Raw genomic sequence first — 17,228 nt, 5'->3', positions numbered from 1 at the left:
TTCAGTAAGTTCTGGTTATGAAAACCAGATTTATCCTTTTAATGAATAGGTTATTTGCCCTTTTTTAATCTGCCAGTCTCTCAAGTGCAGATGTTCCAAAAACTTTATTGCAGAAGTATTTCTTAAGATTATCTTGTAAAAACTTTCTTTGGAAATTTTACAGTTTTCTTTTTCTTAAGCTTCTTTTGATAACGTTTAGCAGGTAAAAGCACAGAGGAGAGGCAGCAAATACATCTTTTCAAAGTTGCTAAGTGCTGTCACGTTCTGCTGGCCAAGGGAGCTAAGTGGCTTTGGTCAGAACATGGACAACTGTCTGACTCTGCGGTCAGTCATCAGGAGGTGTTTTGGTAAGCACTTGAGAAGTGATTGCCAGAATACTCTATAAAATGCAACTTCCCGCTGCCGAATTCAGCATGAGGCTGCTCTTCTGTGTAGCAGTTCTGATACCGATGGCGCTGCCGGCAGGGCATGCAGCCAGAGCTCATCTCTGCAGGAGAGGTGGTGAGCTGGGCTTCGGGAGGGGAATGGGTTGGAGATGCGTGACTCCAGGAGTGTGCATTATTCCCATTATGTTCTCTGAAGTGGCAGCAATCTTTAATAAATGCCTTGCAATGAGGAAATAGGAATGTCTCTTATGTGTTTCATGTCTGGTCTAGATGGGCTTTCCATTCTGTAAGAGACATGGGTTCATTATTAATCTGAAGGTTTATGTTTTAATAGCTGTTAGTTACCAACTTCTTTTTCCATATACTGACATACTCTTTTGAGGCTGTTTTCTTACAAACTACTGATAGCTATGAAAAAGAAATGCTGAAAAGCAGATGTTGCATGACCAAGTACCCAGCTGTGTACTAACAAAATGAATCTCATGGTGATTAGTTAACAGTTCCTTGGCAGTCAGAGGCATATGTAAAACAGTAAACACAGCATGGGGAAATAATAATAATAATTTTTTAAAAAAGGCATTTTCTGAGCTTAAAACATTGACAAACATCAGTTCAACCATCTGTGTTGCTGAAGAGCTGACTGTGTTGTGGGTATGTCATACCAAGGTCAGTTGAACTGACTTAGAAGTCCTTAACCCTTTATTGGTAAAAATATAACATTTCTGTTTTCTAAGCATGGGGTGCATTGTAATTTAAATGATGTGAGAGCCACACAGTGGATGTCTGAACTTAAACTGTCAATAAATGAAAATAATCATTGGTGCCATGGAGTTTTTACCTGCTTAGCCAACAGCAGCAAAACACAGGAACTGACAAAAAAAGACAGGCAGCCATTTAAAGTTAACTTTTAAAGTTTAAGGTTATCTCTGTTACTGGAATGGAGTTGCCATTGTTCTATCTATGGGTGAGTGCGTGCAAAGGAGGAAGATAAAGATCGTTATGACCTTCTGGCTATATAATTTAGAGCTGCGGCTGCAGTTAAAACAGTCTGCCCTCTGGAATAATTCTCTTCTGCAATGCCTTTTTTTTTCCCCTCACATTAGAGAAGTAAATGAGTATGTGCTAGGCTGTGAATACCGTCATCCTTCCCTTTTACCCCCTTCAGTGCCCTTCTTGCCCCTGCTGTCCAACAATACAGCACAACTGTGTGTTTCTGAGCAGTGACTTGTCACAGGTATAACTGTTTGAAGAGCAGGTTTGGAAAAAGCTTGTAAGTTGTGAACACTGTTGTTTAACACATGGGTATAAGAGGATTTATTAGATCAAAGATGTATTTACAAAATACAGAATTAACATTTAGATTCCATAGTAGCTGCTGTGGTGATATGGCTGGGTTTAGACATGTTTTCATGCAGACAGATGATGGGAAGGTGCATGGATTTTCACATTAAATGCTGGAATTGATCAATGTGTTCTCAGGGTGGCTTTGTGAACTGGACATGGCTGCAGTGCTGTGCACAGCCCCGTGGGAAGTTCCCCTGGGTGCAGATTTAAATTGAACCAGACTTGGTGCATAGGGATGTGAGGAATTCCTGAAGGGGAAGAGTTGTTGACAGGGGTTGGTTAGTTGGGTTTCGTTTTGTTTTGGTCTGTTCCCTGGCTGTTGTTTCTGAAAAAAGCTTCTTCCATGGTTGAATTGGTTCAGTCCTTGTTTACACATGCTGGATGATGTTAGGATAGTGCAGGAACTGACATAAAGAATAAAAACATTATATTTTCTGCAAGACATTGGAAACATTTTTCTGATAATGTAACAAGAAGTGTAAGGCTTTTAACTCTTATAATTTTGTTTGGTTTTGTCATGTGCTTATAATCTGTATAAGGCATAAACCTCTCTACCAAGACATGGTTTCCATACTGGGTTTAGCAGCCTTTCCTGCCTCCCAGCATTTGTACTGATGGTGCCAGTGTTGTTCTACAGTCATATTGAGGAGTTATGTTTTCCCTGTGCTGTTTGTCTGACTGCCGGATGGCTGGGTTCAGGTTTTAGCAGCCTAGAGATGTGATTATGCATTCGGAGGCTTTGACAACCACCTATCTTAAAATACTCTGGGATAGTGGGGTTTTTCATTCAGTATTAGGACTGAAAGTATTGAGTACTATGTCTCTTCTGTATTGCTACTCTGAATGTATTGTGTATATATGTCTGCATGGGACATGGGCTAAGATAATTTACAGTATCGTTAAGGACTTTAAAAATGTAAGTAGGCTTTAAACTTTCTTAAGTAACTTCACGATGTTAGAGCATATGCAAATAATAAAACTTAAAAACTTCAGTATATATCTGTCCTGTTAATTTGTACTGCTTACAAATACTGTGCTTCCAGGTTGCTTTTTGTACTTCAAGAATATACTAGGTTGCCAAATAATTGAGTCTGTATTATGTTTCAAGCAAAAAATATTTTTTTCTATAATCCTGGCAGTAAATTCTTTGGTGAACTCTGATCCAGAACACTGGCATTTATGCAGACAGTAAGTTTCTGCCCAAGGAAATAAACTAATTATATTATGAAAAACCCAATCATTCCATGTGAAATATGGTTTCTTGTCAGATGTCAGAAACATGTACATGGTATACAGCATATGGAAAACAACAAAATATAATTATACTAATTGTCTAAGGTTCTTCAAAGTAGCTATTATCTAAAAAGCTGAGCTGTGTGCCCCTTGTTCCCAGGCAGTGCTAAGGTAAAAGGCACAGCTGTAGGAAGGTAGTTGTTCCTGTAATAATATTTTTCCAGGTTAGCAACTTTGTGATGACTGACATGGTTAGACCATGGGCTTCTGACCTGTTGCAGGTCTTGTTCCACGAATACCCTTTAAACTGCAGTCTGCATCATTTCCTTAACCTGTTCGCAGTATTGCATTTCCTCATCTACATCATATTGTGTGTCGGTGTTGCTCATCCAGCAGCAGCTCGGTGTCTGTGGGGATGTGTAGCTGGTGGAGAGGAAAAGTCCTTATACCGGGATGCGGTTCCTCCCTGGTCCCAGCGTTGCCTCTTGCCATGTACCATGTCGTGGTGCTGGCCGGAGCCCTGGGGCCAGGAGGTTCTGGGTGATGGCTGAGCCTCAGCATGGCTCTTGACTAACCTGCATGTTTGCGTGTCTTTTCCTCTTTCTTTGCCACTTGCTATTAAACTAAACCAGTACAGTAAATATTCAAATAATTCTCAGTTCGGCAGATAGTTTTTATGGGAAAAAAGCAGGTATTGCAATATGGACTCAAATGTACACAGTGCGACTGAATCTCTTTAATTTTTTTGCTGCTACTAGTGTTGCCCTAGAGAGAATATAATTTTGAATTAGGTTATAAAAATTGTACTTTCTGGTAAAAAATAAAACAGGCGATTTTTGTAGGAATCTAATAGTTGAGCTGTGTTCTTAGAATGGAGTTGTGTCTATTTTTGTGATCTTGTGTGTGCTTAATCTGTAAGATAGGAATTGTTCAGCTGTTCGATTTACTAAATGACTTTTAGTTCACCAGTGGTTTTTTTCTGGGAACAATAATGAAGCAAATTTTTTCAGTAAATTGGAAGGCTTTGGTATCTATATCTTCCTGTAAATTTAAAGCTACTGCATTGTTTTGCATCAGCATAGTGGCTCTTACTTTATGCTGCAATTTCTCTGCCTGCATGACCATAAAAATAAATTGTGAACAATCGGTTAGGACAAGAGATGTAATCAGTTAAAGCCTAATGAAGCTTATACTTCAGAGCAGGGTCATCTGCTAAAATATTACGTTGGCTGAGTCGCTGCTCCAAATGGGTGGTTTCATAATTGTGTTTCAAGTTAGGTTGATAATACACTCTTTTATCTTGATGGTAGGTCATTAAAGCCAATCTGCCCTCGGTCACTGCACATTTGTCACGAAGACCTGCTCTCAAGGAGCAGGAAGGTTGAGGAGCCCGTCTCTGTGTTGGCAACCTTTTTGGATGAGGTGCGTCCCACCCTCTTCATGCCCCCCCACCCCACCCCCCCGTTACTCTCTGCAGTGTGTCAGGTGCATTCAGTCGGTTGGCACCCACATTGGCAGACTCTGGCAACAACTAGCTGAACGTTTAAAAACTTACTCAAACTTAGTGCTGAACAGCAGGCAAAAGCTGTTGGGTCCCCAGATGCTCAGGAGCGAGCTCAGGCAGGTGGGTGCTCGTCGCACTGCTCGCAGCAGTTTCTGACCCCGAGTACCTGTCTTACCTTGCTCCTCCTGGAACGTAAGTAACAAGGAGTACGTCAGCCTCAGCTGCCTGAGTTTGTTAGAAATTTAAATTAATATGCCAAACTGTGGAGGTGAGCACACCATTGCTTCTGACAGCCCTTCTGTAGCTTTCAGTGGTGATGACTTACACCCACTCCCATGACTTGCTTTGGAGCTTGTGGAACAGCACCTTCAATGCAGCTGTGCCACGTTACCTGCTCTGATCCACCTTGCTGTGGGGCTGAGTTTCTGCTGTGAAGAGTTGTGATGGGATGCTCTAGGACTGCCTGGGCAATTTCAGTTCTTGGTTGTACTTTGCTAGGAAGCAGTTGAATCCCAAACGCTGAGCAGTTCCTCTTATGCTGGCATCTGGCTCTTCACATTTGCTCCCCTCAGAGAAAGCACTATTTCATATTTAATTGAAAATCCTGGGTGCCATAACTGAAAATAAATCTTACTAAATGAATAGTGATTAAATAATAGGATATGCTGTGCAAGGAAAAAGAGAAATTCCTTTCAATTTTAATACTGCATGATGATTAACTTAACACATAGGGAAATGTTCTTTCCTTATGTGATTATTTCAACAACAGCATGCTGTTAAGATTGTAAACACAAGCGTCCCTGCAAAGGTAGGTGATAGCAGAATTGTAGTTCACTGAGTGAAACTGGTGAGATTAATGGCTGTGACAGATAAATGTGTGCTCGTTCTCTATGGACAAGGTAGGAGCTTGCTTGTGTCTGAGGATGTGCTTTGCTGGTAGCTGAGCCCTGTCTTGTAGGTAGCTGGGATGAGCCTCCTGGCTTTTTTTGTACTTTTCGTCTGTAGATATAGTGCCAAATAAATGATGGAAAAGACACGTGACTGACATCTTCATACAGGTGAAAGAGAGAATTACCTTATTTTCTGAATTGAGAGGTTTTTTATAGTATTTTGAACAATGTTGGTAGGTCTTGAATTATTTTTTTTCTTATGTTTAACTTACAATGTAGTAACACTGTGAGTTGGGTACACTTACTGTCAAACTGTACAGTGGATGTGCATCAGTATGTTCTCGGAGGCATTCTGAGGAAAACTTTAAATCTCGCAAGATTCCTTAAGGGTATAAGTTAACCACAATTGATACTAAATGCTGTTTTGTAGGTTGCGTTTTGAGAGAAAGTATTTTTCTTATTTTACTTTTATGAAACTTGTGTGACTTAGGCAAGCTAAAAGTTGCAGTGCTGTTTATACAAGCACTTTAAAATGTCAGCGTTGATACTTTTCTGTAACAAGCTTGTTTTTGCTGAGAAATGCACTGAAAAATGTCAGGAACATAAACCTGTTTTCTTCCAGCCGTGCTTGTGCAGAGAGTGTATCTGTGAGAAGAAACACTGTGCAGCCTTCGTGCTTGCTGCGTGGCATGTGTTCCCGTGGGCACTGCCCTAGGCTGTCTGCAGGGACTTCTCTGTTTCTTACTGGAGCACTGAGGTGCATGCTGGTGTGCCCCCAATCCTTAGCCGTTGTAGCGGAATGAATAAAGCATCTCTATGCAGAATTGCCATGTGAACTCTGTATGAGTCAGGCATTAACATTAGTCATGGCCAGTGCACATCTGGAGTTACAGGGATTTTGCTGACTGTCCATATTGTGCAGAGTGCTGGGGGGGCTGTGTGTTGTTTTCCAATTAAACTTTGAGATGTCTCTAATCAATACTGCTGTGACATGGCACATCTGTTAATTTGATCAGAGGAGTGCTGACCTAGCATGTAGATTGTTGGTGTTTTCCTGGGAGTCCTTGGGAGCATGGTGAGGCACAGCTGTGTGATCTGCTGCTTGAATTTACTGCTGAACTGCCTCTTTCTGGTAAAGCTCAAGCTATCTGTTAGGAGTGCTGTAGCCAGGCTCTGGGAGTGTTGGGATTTCTCGAGCTCCTTGAAAAGCTGGTTTGAGAAACCCTAATTCCTTCATAAAAACTGCATAATGATTCTGTTCCTCTGAGCAGGAATTGCTCCTTTACCTGTGTGTCCAGTGCTCAGTGGGGTCCCTGCCCTGGCTGGAGCCTGGGGGGTCCTGTAGTAAGTGGGGGTTGAGGAGCCAAACAGAACTGTGTGCACAAAAAGCCCATCAATGATGTTTCTGCATGGGCCAGTGTGTGGGAGTGAACTGTTGTACTTGAAAACAATGTGAAGCAGAGATGTTTGGGATGGGTTGGGTATTTGAGAGCCCAGTTTGCTGTTGTGTGAACTTGGTTTATGGGTCCAGCTACAATAGACCTTGTGCTGCTGCTCATGGACACAGCTGCAGGATGCCTTTGCTGTGAATGTTTTCTGTTGCCTGTGTTGGTTGGCCATCCAGGAGTTTTGTTGTGTTCCAGGGGAACAGACAAACGTACAGCGTCTTTGTGAATATAGCTACTCTGCTCAACTCCAGGCTGAAACAGGTTAGTGGGCCTAGAAATTATGCAGAGTGTAATTGCATGTTTTGCTTCCTATGGAAAGCAGGCTAAAAATAAACCTGTCTATCATTTGCATAAGTTCTATACTAATCAAAACACTCCAAAACAACAACAAAAAAAAAGGTCTTGGCATGTGAACATGTACCCTTATGCTGGGAAAACAGTGCCAAGTCCCAAGCAGATTAAATCACTTGTGTAATACAGAGCAGCTGCAAGGACATTTTTCTTTGGGGATGTGACTGAAATGTGTCATTCTGTAGAACTGCACGCTGCTTAAGCAATAAGATATGGTATGTTATACATACATCGGTGTCTGAAATGTCATGCTATGTTAGGACAAACACAAGGGCAGACAACTTTTGCCAAACACTGCAATAGGTTACCTGCAGAATAGGTTACCCTGTGTGTAATCCCTTGTTGGGGTGGCATATTGAAACATTACTTTCTAAATGTTATGCTTGATATTTGCACATTAGCTGCAGATTATGGAAGGGAAGCATTAATATTAGAACAGATTTGGGACTCAAGCAACACTTTGTTCAGTTGTATATGTTAATTGTGCTTTCTAGACCAAATTGGTTTGTTTGCTGTCTCAGTAAACTGTTTTCTCTGGTGTGAATAACTAAAACCTCACATTGTAAATTTAAGGGAATGAATGGAAAATTGTTTATAAATTGGGGAAAAACAAGCCATAGTTACATGAAGGAAAATCACCTCTTGTTCAGGTTACTTCTCTTTGTTATGGAGTGTTCTATGTCTGCTCAATTAAGAGCAGACTAAATGATTTATGTATTGTTACGACCTATGACAACTACAGAGGACTCTGATTTCATGGCTCCAATGTCTGTATTTGACTTTACAGTATGAGTGTTGCAGTGACAGATACTACTCATGCCACGCAGCCTCTGTAGGTGTAGTGAGTTGCACAGTGATTAAAACTCAGCAAGGGATTGAGTGCCTAATTAGGAAGCCTTAATAAAGTGCTATTATTAAAACAACCCTGTATTTTTATTTTTTTAACATGTTTGCGTTTTATGAATTCTAATTGTTGTTCTGACCGTTTTAGGTTGTTGTAACACGCTCTTGTAACACATTTGAGCCCATTTGTGTGTTGCTGTACAGGCGCCATCACCTGCATGGTGATTCAATTAGATCATATTCTGTCCTGCTCAGTGTGTTTGTATTCGCCTACTGTCATGATGTCAGAAACCTGTTGCCTCTCATGCTTTACGTTTCTCTCTTGCTTTGAGAGGCATAGTTCAATCTTACAAATCTGTTTTGTTTTGTCTTTCAAGCTCCCAGGCTGTGCTCAGTGAGCTTTCCAGATATCCCTGTAAATCCTTGTCTTTGTCTTAAACCTGGCAGTGGTAGAGGCTTACAGGGTGCAGTCTATCTGGATTCTTGTTCTTTATCATCAGTGCCAACACATCTTATCTGAGATTGAAATTGTGCCATTTTAGCGGATGGAGTATTGTGGGGACTGCTACAAAATGAGGAGGACGGGGACAAGCAGAGCAGCGGTGGAGGTGAGGAGAAAGAGCAGCTGCAGCCAGATGAAAGGATGCCTTTCCCTGCTGACCTGCAAGAAGGACAGCTTCATCTGGTGTATCAACAGTGATGTCTCGAGGGTGACTTTCTGCACAGACGCTCTTCACTGACTCTTCGCCCCTCAGCCATCGTAATAGTGTGAAAATACAAAATGCTGTCTGAGCTGAGAGCAGAGTATATCTCTTCTTTTAGGTACTAACCCATGGTAATTAAAACCAAATTCTCTGCAGTGAGCCTTGGTTGTTTCAACAAGTTGTAAAATGCTTCATCTTTCCTGTGAATTAAGTAGGATACATGCTGCCTCCCAGTGAAGTATGGGAAAGGATCTTGAGAAAAGTAGAAGATTAAAATATCTCTTGAAAATATAGCAAGTCTTTATAAATAGGCAAAAGACTGTTGATCTGTTCAGTGCTTTTTTTCACTTCTCAAGAAAATACTAAATCGAAGAGAGGAGAGGAAACTCTCCATATATAATATAAAAGGTCAAACTGTTCTCTTGTGGAAAGTTCTTTTGCGTTTTTCTTCCCTACTGTTAAGTTGAACGAAATGGTTATGTTTGCATTTTATTTGAAAGCCATTCATTATTTTAAATCACTTGAGTTCTACTCGTATCTCCATCAGTGTCTGATCTTATATCAGAAACAGCTGTACAGTTCTTTGTGCCTTGCTGTTCTCCTGTTTAATAATGGTACATTAAAATACTTGGCATTATCAGAGAAAACCCTACCCATTGGTAATTTTCCTGACTGAACTCCCATGGTTAATGGATTTTTTGCATGTGCAGTATATTACTGTAATAATTTCTGATACTAGTCTGCTTGAAGCTGGCATCTGGAAATTTGAACTTACTCAAAGATTTTAATTTTAAAAATCCTTAAGGTTATAGGCAGAAAGTTTATTAGGCTATGCAAACTTTTTTGCTACCTATGCATTGCACAAAACCAACTTAAAATGATGTCTGCTGTCATTCCATAGAAATCATGCCTAGGCAGAGAATGTCTATAGGTGTAACGAGATGCAGGAAATAAAAAGTAGCATTTGGTGAAAAACAATGAACTGTGTGGTCCACCAGTAATTGCCAACATTTCTCATTATCTTTGTGTACTAATCTTTTTGGTTTTTTACATGTATGTTTTGTTTCGTGTGAACCCCACTAAATGTATATACTTTATTTTCATGAAAAGATACATACATGTTCACAAAATTGTGCTCGGTTCTAATGGAGATTCTTGTAACTGAGGTAGTATTGCTGCAAAATGCTGCTTGTTTTTGAGTCCAGTAGAGCCTTTATCTGTCACTGTCCTACATATGGGTTTCCAAATGCAGCTGGTCTTAATTTATAACTTTTTCTGCAATTCCAAAGCAGTGCGTGTCACTGTCCTGCTGTGTGTTAGCTGGCCGCAGGCACCCTTGCGGAGATGGGGCAGTGCCTGAGGAGCAGATCGGAGGGAAGGGGCAGCTCATCTGCTGGGAGCTCTGCGCTCCTGCTTCTCCAGCCCTGGCAGCCCAGGGCTTTGCACTTGAGCTTTGCTGATGCTCTCCTTGTTTGGTATGTGTTCTGGCATGTGAGCTAAATGCTTTTGCTTTTAGGTGAAGTAAAGCTGTGTTTGTTGTCCTTTGTGGTTAGATGGGAGCTGTCATCCGTGGGTGCAGGGGAGTGTCCACCACCCCTGCCCACAGAAGTTCTGTGCTCTGGAGCTGGGGGGGCATGATCTCAGGGTAGGTGGTAGAAGGTGATTCTTTCCTCTGTTAAAAACCACTTGATTTCACAGTGCTGGATCTTTACTCTTCGCTTCCAACATTCAGCCTACTATGATGCATCTATTTGCAAACGGCAGCAATTATTAGTTGGGTAACAAGTGGGTTTTTTATGTACCAACCAAATGGCTCTGAAAGACTCCATCTAAATGCCACCTGTGTTCTGCCAATATTTTCTTTCTTCTTCCTTCTGCACTTAAACAATAGATTTATTTTTTTTTCATGGTAGATGAGGAACTCAGCCATGAATATTCACAATCTAGAGGCTTCTGTTATAGTTGAGACTGCTGTTTCTATACTGCCAAAAATAAAAACCTGGAGGATTGCATACAGGCTCCCACTGTTTACATTTCGTCTCCTGTCCTTCTCAGCTCCAAGTGTTTTTTTTCAGAATAAACAATGCATTATTTGCCAATGCTTTTTTTATTTCTTAAAGATTGTTTGGGGATATGCCTTCCAAAGCATATTTTAGTTATCTTCAAAACTTTAAAGGCTTTGATGATGAAGTTCATAAGCAAACACAAAGCCAAATTATTTTTGCATAGGTTTACCAACAATGAGCTTGTTTATTGGTAGAATATTTCCAACCCTGTAAGATATCAAGGAAACAGTATAACACAGTATGCTGTGATGTTCAAGAATGAGGATTGAGAAACTTTATCTCCCTGAATCAGTTACCACCTTGACTGAAGATCTTAAGGCATTATCTTGTAAAGGCTTGTGTTGATTGCCTCTGATAATTTTTTTAGTAATGAGCAATGTCCTAAATCTGTAGGCTTAAAAAGTCAAAACTCGGAGTTACTGGTGTTTTCTAAGTGTATTTTGTTATTAACAAAAATAGGAAGATCCCCAAAGTGAAGTGGGATGTACATACTGTAATGAGGCTTGTGGTAACCTTGTTTCTTAAATCTGGATAAACAGTTTTTCATTTATTTCAGAAGTACTGTAAAACACTCTTCCAGTATTTTGAATGCTGTGGTGTATATGATTTACTAAAACTGTAAGGCTTATCTCTACCATAATTTCCGTAAATAAGAAATATTACTAAGAATTTACTGGACAGCATATAACAAACTACAATTAAACAAGCCTTTCACAGTAAACCTTTCTAATATCTTTCAGCTAGTAAATGAGTCTGGCTTAATGGATTATTGTGGCTATGAAGTGCCTTGAGATTTTTTCTGTACAGTAGACCCTATGTAAATTCTTCTACGAATTGTTCTATGTCTATCATGTTAATGTAATTGGATGAATCTGACATACCCTTTACTTTTTCTGAATTTGCAGAATATCTTTAATGACACAGCCATAGTTCAGCTACATAAAAGATCCTTAATTCAATTTTCTTTAAAGAAGATTGACACTAGCAACATTTAGCCACTTAACAACCTTTACTTTACAGTATGGTAATCAGCAAATGCTCTGCACCATGATTTCTCTTAAGTACAAAGAAACAAGATTTGCTATTGTAGTTAAAAGTTTACAGGTTAGTTGTTACTTGGAGGAATTAAATTCCTTCCTCTGCTGCTTGAGCAGGTCCTGCCACTTGTCGGTGAGGTCTCCTCCAGTCCTGCTTCCTTCATTCTGTGCTGATGCTCTGGGGACTTCCCACCTGTGCCAGTTAGTCTTGCGTCATTACTCTATGCCTTGGAGTATTTGGTAAGGATTTGTAAAATCAGTCTCATAAATGTAGCTATTTACATAGTTCTTCAATATTTATTAAATGTCCAGTTCTTGGATGCATTGCACAGGAAAAGGGTGAGCAGGACAGCTTGAGAGTATGCAGAGCACGTCAGGTTCATCAGCAGAAAGCTGCCCTGAGTCTGAATGTCCCCTGAGTATATCTCCATAGGACATTGGCATGCAGGAGGGTAATGATTTTCATATGGCTAGTGTTTCCTAAATACCTTTATGTGATGCAATTAAAAAGCATGGTAAAATAAAGCAAATGGATAGCAGTCTCTTCAAGCTTTCAGAAGGCTGGGATGTGCTTGGCAGGGCTGTATACAAAAGCTCATCACAAAGGAAGAACAAAGTAAAGGACTTCTCTCAAATTGTCCTTTGCCTGAAAGTTTTGATAATTTCTCAGATACCTTTTTTCCCTTTGTTATAACATGTTTTCTCCAGATGCTGAAATAACTTCCAGAACTGCACAACGAGACGGATCTGGATTTTCCCCACACAGGTGCCATGCAAGGCTGTGTCTCTGCCCCTCTCTCCTTTCCATGTTCGCTCCACTTGTTCCTGAGCCTCTTGCTCATCTGTGTACATTCATCACCTAAACCTGGGCTGTCTCTGCTGTTCCCGCAGTTGTGTCACAGCTGATGCTAACCCTGTGCCAGTGGCTCTAGTCTGCAGAGTTTCATGTTATCTAAGATTTTTTGGGGGGAACACTCGTGTAGCTTGCTGAGTGCAGCATGGCTTAATAAAAATATCTTTGCTGTCCCTGTCTGCAGAGAATAAATTGACTGAAGACATTTAGTAGAGGGAAATTCACACAGCCCAGCCAGCTTTAGTGAGAGTCTGTTAATGAATATTTGAAAGCTTTTGTAAGACCTCTTACTGAGGAATACAAAAAAATATATATTAAAAATATTTTCTCCTTACAGCATTATTCTGAATCATAATACCTCCTTTGATACCTATCTGTATTCCCAAATAGTTCAGTTCAGTTTTATCTGTGCTCATCACCTTCTCATCCTCAGGACTTTCCCTTCTCTCATGAAGCAACTTTCCCAAGTCATTTCCTGATTCTCCTTCTGCTGATAACAGTGTCGGTAATTTCAGAAGAGTTTGGTTCTTGATGTTTGTTGGTCTGCTCTCAACCCAAATATCTACAAATGATCCTGGGTTGAGGGAGAAGGCGAGAAGTCTGGTGATGTGGCCAGAACAGATTAAAATATATTTTTGCTCTTTTTTATGCCCTTTAATAATCTAAGGGGGGTGTGTGGTAATTTTGTCTTTGTAAAATACATCATTCGTGTTTCGCATCCAAAAATAAGTTTCTAAGGTATTTGGTTCTTCTCCGTGGTTTGTTCTGGGAAATCAAGTTTCATTCTTTACCTCGTCTGTTCTGTTCATTGTCAGGGGAAAAAATCTATGTCTTGTGACTGACTGCCATTTTCGGACAAATGTCGCTACCTACCAGTGATACAGCAAATCAAGGTGCCCTTACAATATCTGAGCCAGAGACCTGCCCACTGTGGCCCTTTGGAGAATCTCTGCTGAATTAGTCAACGGTTGGCCTTTTCTGATGTTGGATCTGGCAATCAAAAGACTGATTAATTTAGACTTGGGATCAGAGCAGTGTGGACCTACTGCTGTTGGAGTCTCATTAAAAGGCAAACGACAGAAGCATACATGTCACATTCCTGAGATGATTATCTGCTTTTGGTCTTTTGAACATCCTTGCAGTGACTTAACTCCAAAGCAGCTGGTAATCACCAGATGGCATGTAGGTGCTTATTGAGCCCTGTGGCCTGAACACAGTGATTTTCTTACTCCTTATCTCTTAGAAAGTAATGCTTCACCTGACAGTGAGCTTTATTGCTCTTTGAAGAAGCAGCAGTTACCTAGTGAATGAGCAGAAGTTACCTTGAGTGGAGATCCGTGGATAACGGGACCAGGATCTCTGTTCCACCCGTAGGTTCTTGCATGTGTTACCTGGAAGAGGGACAGGGAATTGTTGAGTGGGAGCATGTCCACGGAGCCCTCGGTGCGCTGTAGCACGGGAACATGAGCTGCCGAGCAGTGCTGTCGGTCTCAGCCATCCTTGGGAGTCCCAGGGCCGCTGGCCCCTTTTCTTCTGTGAAAGAAAAGCAGACTTTTGCATAGTAATCCATCAATGTTTCTGCCCCACAAGCTGAGGAAAACCATACCTGCTGACTGCATCAGACATTCTCAAAATGTTGCTGTCTCTTATTTCTAATTTAATTGAAATAATTTGAACCTCCCACGTGTTTCTTATACTGGGAATGTAGGTGTATTTGTTAGGTGGGCAGCATCACAGTGCAAGTACTGGAGGCTGTGTCACTTGCTAGGCTCTTCAATCTTTTCTGTAAAAATGGTGATTCTCTTGCATCCTTTGAGAGAGAATTTGTGTTCAGTGAATGCACGTGTTTGGATCTGTAACTTGTGTTAAATTATCATATATGATATGTTGCTGAGGAACATCATAAAGTTAATGTGTTGCACGCTAATTACAACTTTGGTTTCTTAATGCAACGTATCTGCTTTGTGTAGCTGAACATTTCTTTAAACAGCTTTTGCTTAGTCACGTCACAGATCGCTTAATCTTACTTTATGTATTGATAGCCTAGTTTTAATTAAACAGGAACTGTTTTCCACTTGATCAACCCTGATCATTCCTGTTTTAGTTAGCCACTTGAGCAAAGCCATTTAGTTGTTTTATTAGCCCTTGATGTGTGTTTCATGTGGCATTTTCATATTCTGGGTTGCCTTTTGCAATTGCTCCTTATGTAACGCATCACCCAGCCGAGTGTAACCTTGGAGGGTATGGAGTTCTGTTTACACTTGTGAAACTCTGAATTTACGTGATGAAATTCTGTTTACGTTTCTCCTCCGCTTTGTTTCCATCGAGAAAACAACACTGCGTAGCAGTACCTCATCTGTGCTTTTTTCCTTCTTTCATGCTTCAGCAGCCCTGCGTGCAGTAGGGCCGAGGGCGTCCGGGGAGCGGGGCGTGGGGCGACAGGAATTGGGGAGCGCGGTTCAAACTCCCCAGGCCCATCTGCATCGCGGCCCGCTCGGGGCGCCGAGGCCCGGCCCGGCCCGGCCCGGCACCGCCGCCTCTCTCCGGCTCTGCTGGCGGCGGGGCGGGCCGGGGCCGCGGCACGGCGGCGCCGGGAGGTGGCGGCAGACTGCCGCGGCACCGGCTCCTCGCCGCTGCCCTGCCCGACCGCTCAGGGGCCGCGGCGGCCCGGAGACCGGCCGGCCCGGGGGAGCGGGGCCCGTTCCCCGCCCTGAGCCCCCCTGCCCTGCCCCAGCCCCGGTCGCCGCCGGGGACACCACCACCCCCCGCCGGGCCCTGGGCCAAGGCCTCGGCTGCCGCCCTGCCTGCTGTGTGTGAGCTTTTGAGGGTTTTTTAACCCTTCGGTTCACCAGTGGAACACACCGGGACTGCGGACAGGCTTTTTAAAAATTTACTCCGAGAACGAGTACCGCCCCATCCCTGAAGTGTTCAAGGCCGGGTTGGATGGGGCTTTGAGCAGCCGGGTCTAGCGGAGGAAGGTGTGCCTGCCCACGGCAGGGGGGTTGGAACGAGGTGGTCCTTAGGGTCCCTTCCGACCCCAACCGTTCTGTGGTTCTATATTGAGGGAGTGCAATTCCATTTTCACAGCTGGTCCCTTAAAATATGTTTTGTGCTAAAGGCTACCGTGAAAGTGTAAGCCCTAGTAATGATGGTTTAATAATGATAGTAATGATAGTTTAATAGTTTAATAGGAAAGTAGTATGCTCTTAATAAGCTGCTACTTTGAAAAATTGCTTTTATAATTAACAGTAAAGTATTTTTCGAAAAGTTTGAAAGAAGAACGCTGTGTACTCATTCATTTGCCCGTCAGCATTGCAGCTCCTTATTAGCATATAGATGCCACTGTCTCTAGGAGTTGTTGGCATGGAAACTTCAGAATATAGCTCCCCACATAGTGCAGTGAATACGATGTGCCATGCCTCTAGAAAGTTGCCACCTATGTCTGCCTGCCTAAAACGTGCATCAAAATGAAATGGAGAATTTCCGTGTGGTCCTCGGAGTGATTTGGGGGGGATGTCGCAGATGGACTCCATGTACTAGCAGTGTTAGCCAGACGTACTTGTGACATTATTTTGCTGTGACTTATTATTGGGCAGCAGCATAAAATCTTCACAGATTGAACTCTTAAAATTTATTTGCATATTTAAACTTTGAGCTTTGCTGTTCCACCAATACTGCTTATTTAGAAACAGCCTTCTTTGTGTTGAATTCTAGTAGTACCATGGCAATACTCATCTGTTTGCAATTGCAATGCGTATACTTTAGCAGTTCCATGACAGGTTGCATGTATAAATAGCTATCTTTGTCCTGCTTAGGTACAGCAGCAAAGGCAACTTTACTGTTGCAGTTTATGGTGTGATGAGAGATGAAAGCCACTACCCCCGTTTTTCGCAATGTCTCTGTCACTCATACTTGCCTCTGTCCTTCACAGCGCTGTATTTTGCTGCAGTGGTACTCAAGGCGTTTTTTTTTTCTGCAGTCACTTAGTTTTCTTTACTGAACTGCAGTGTGCATATCCTCATTCTTTGTGGTTAATTTAAATTAAAACTGAAAACAAGAGGCTTGTGCCTGTTCATCTTGCAGAACCCGAATGGTATAAAATACATTATTCCTCTTGACTGGTCCCTGTGTTGCGTGTGTCGTCCTTCAGAGACAGCTCAGCAGCAAAACAAACACCAACTCGACATTTATTAGGTCATTTTGGAGAGCCTGATACATGAAGTTCTCCTAAAAGCCTGCGTGAAACAATGTAAGGGAGCATGTTCAGCTCCTGAAGGAGGAAATATCTGGCTTTTGCATAAGAACAAGTTCTGGAGGTTGCCTAAAGCATCCTTAATATTACTTTATTTTTCTGCTTTCCAATGCACACCATTCTCTATGTGACTTTCTGTCATTTTCTCTCTGCCTGCTATTTTGTTTGACTTTCTTCTGTTTTCCCCAGGCAATCCTTTCAATCTTCAATTTAGTCATCTTGGTTTCAGAGTATAGTCCAGTCTTCAAGGTTTTAATGTTAAGATTAACCCCTCAGTGTTGGCATATCCTTAGCAGCAGCTTTGGTTTTACTTTTTT

At 41.8% G+C, this 17,228-nt stretch overlaps 1 protein-coding gene across 6 annotated transcripts in view; it reads left to right on the top strand.

Annotated features, from left to right (window-relative positions):
- The window catches only part of MAGI3 (membrane associated guanylate kinase, WW and PDZ domain containing 3), a 74,746-nt gene that overhangs the window by 18,499 nt on the left and 39,019 nt on the right, over window positions 1-17,228 (top strand). The window lies entirely within an intron of this gene.

This window comes from Accipiter gentilis, chromosome 29 (genome assembly GCF_929443795.1).
Source record: "Accipiter gentilis chromosome 29, bAccGen1.1, whole genome shotgun sequence".
Lineage (NCBI taxonomy): Eukaryota > Metazoa > Chordata > Aves > Accipitriformes > Accipitridae > Astur > Astur gentilis.
Note: the sequence above shows the minus strand (reverse complement) of the source record. Positions and strands in the feature narration are given on the sequence as shown.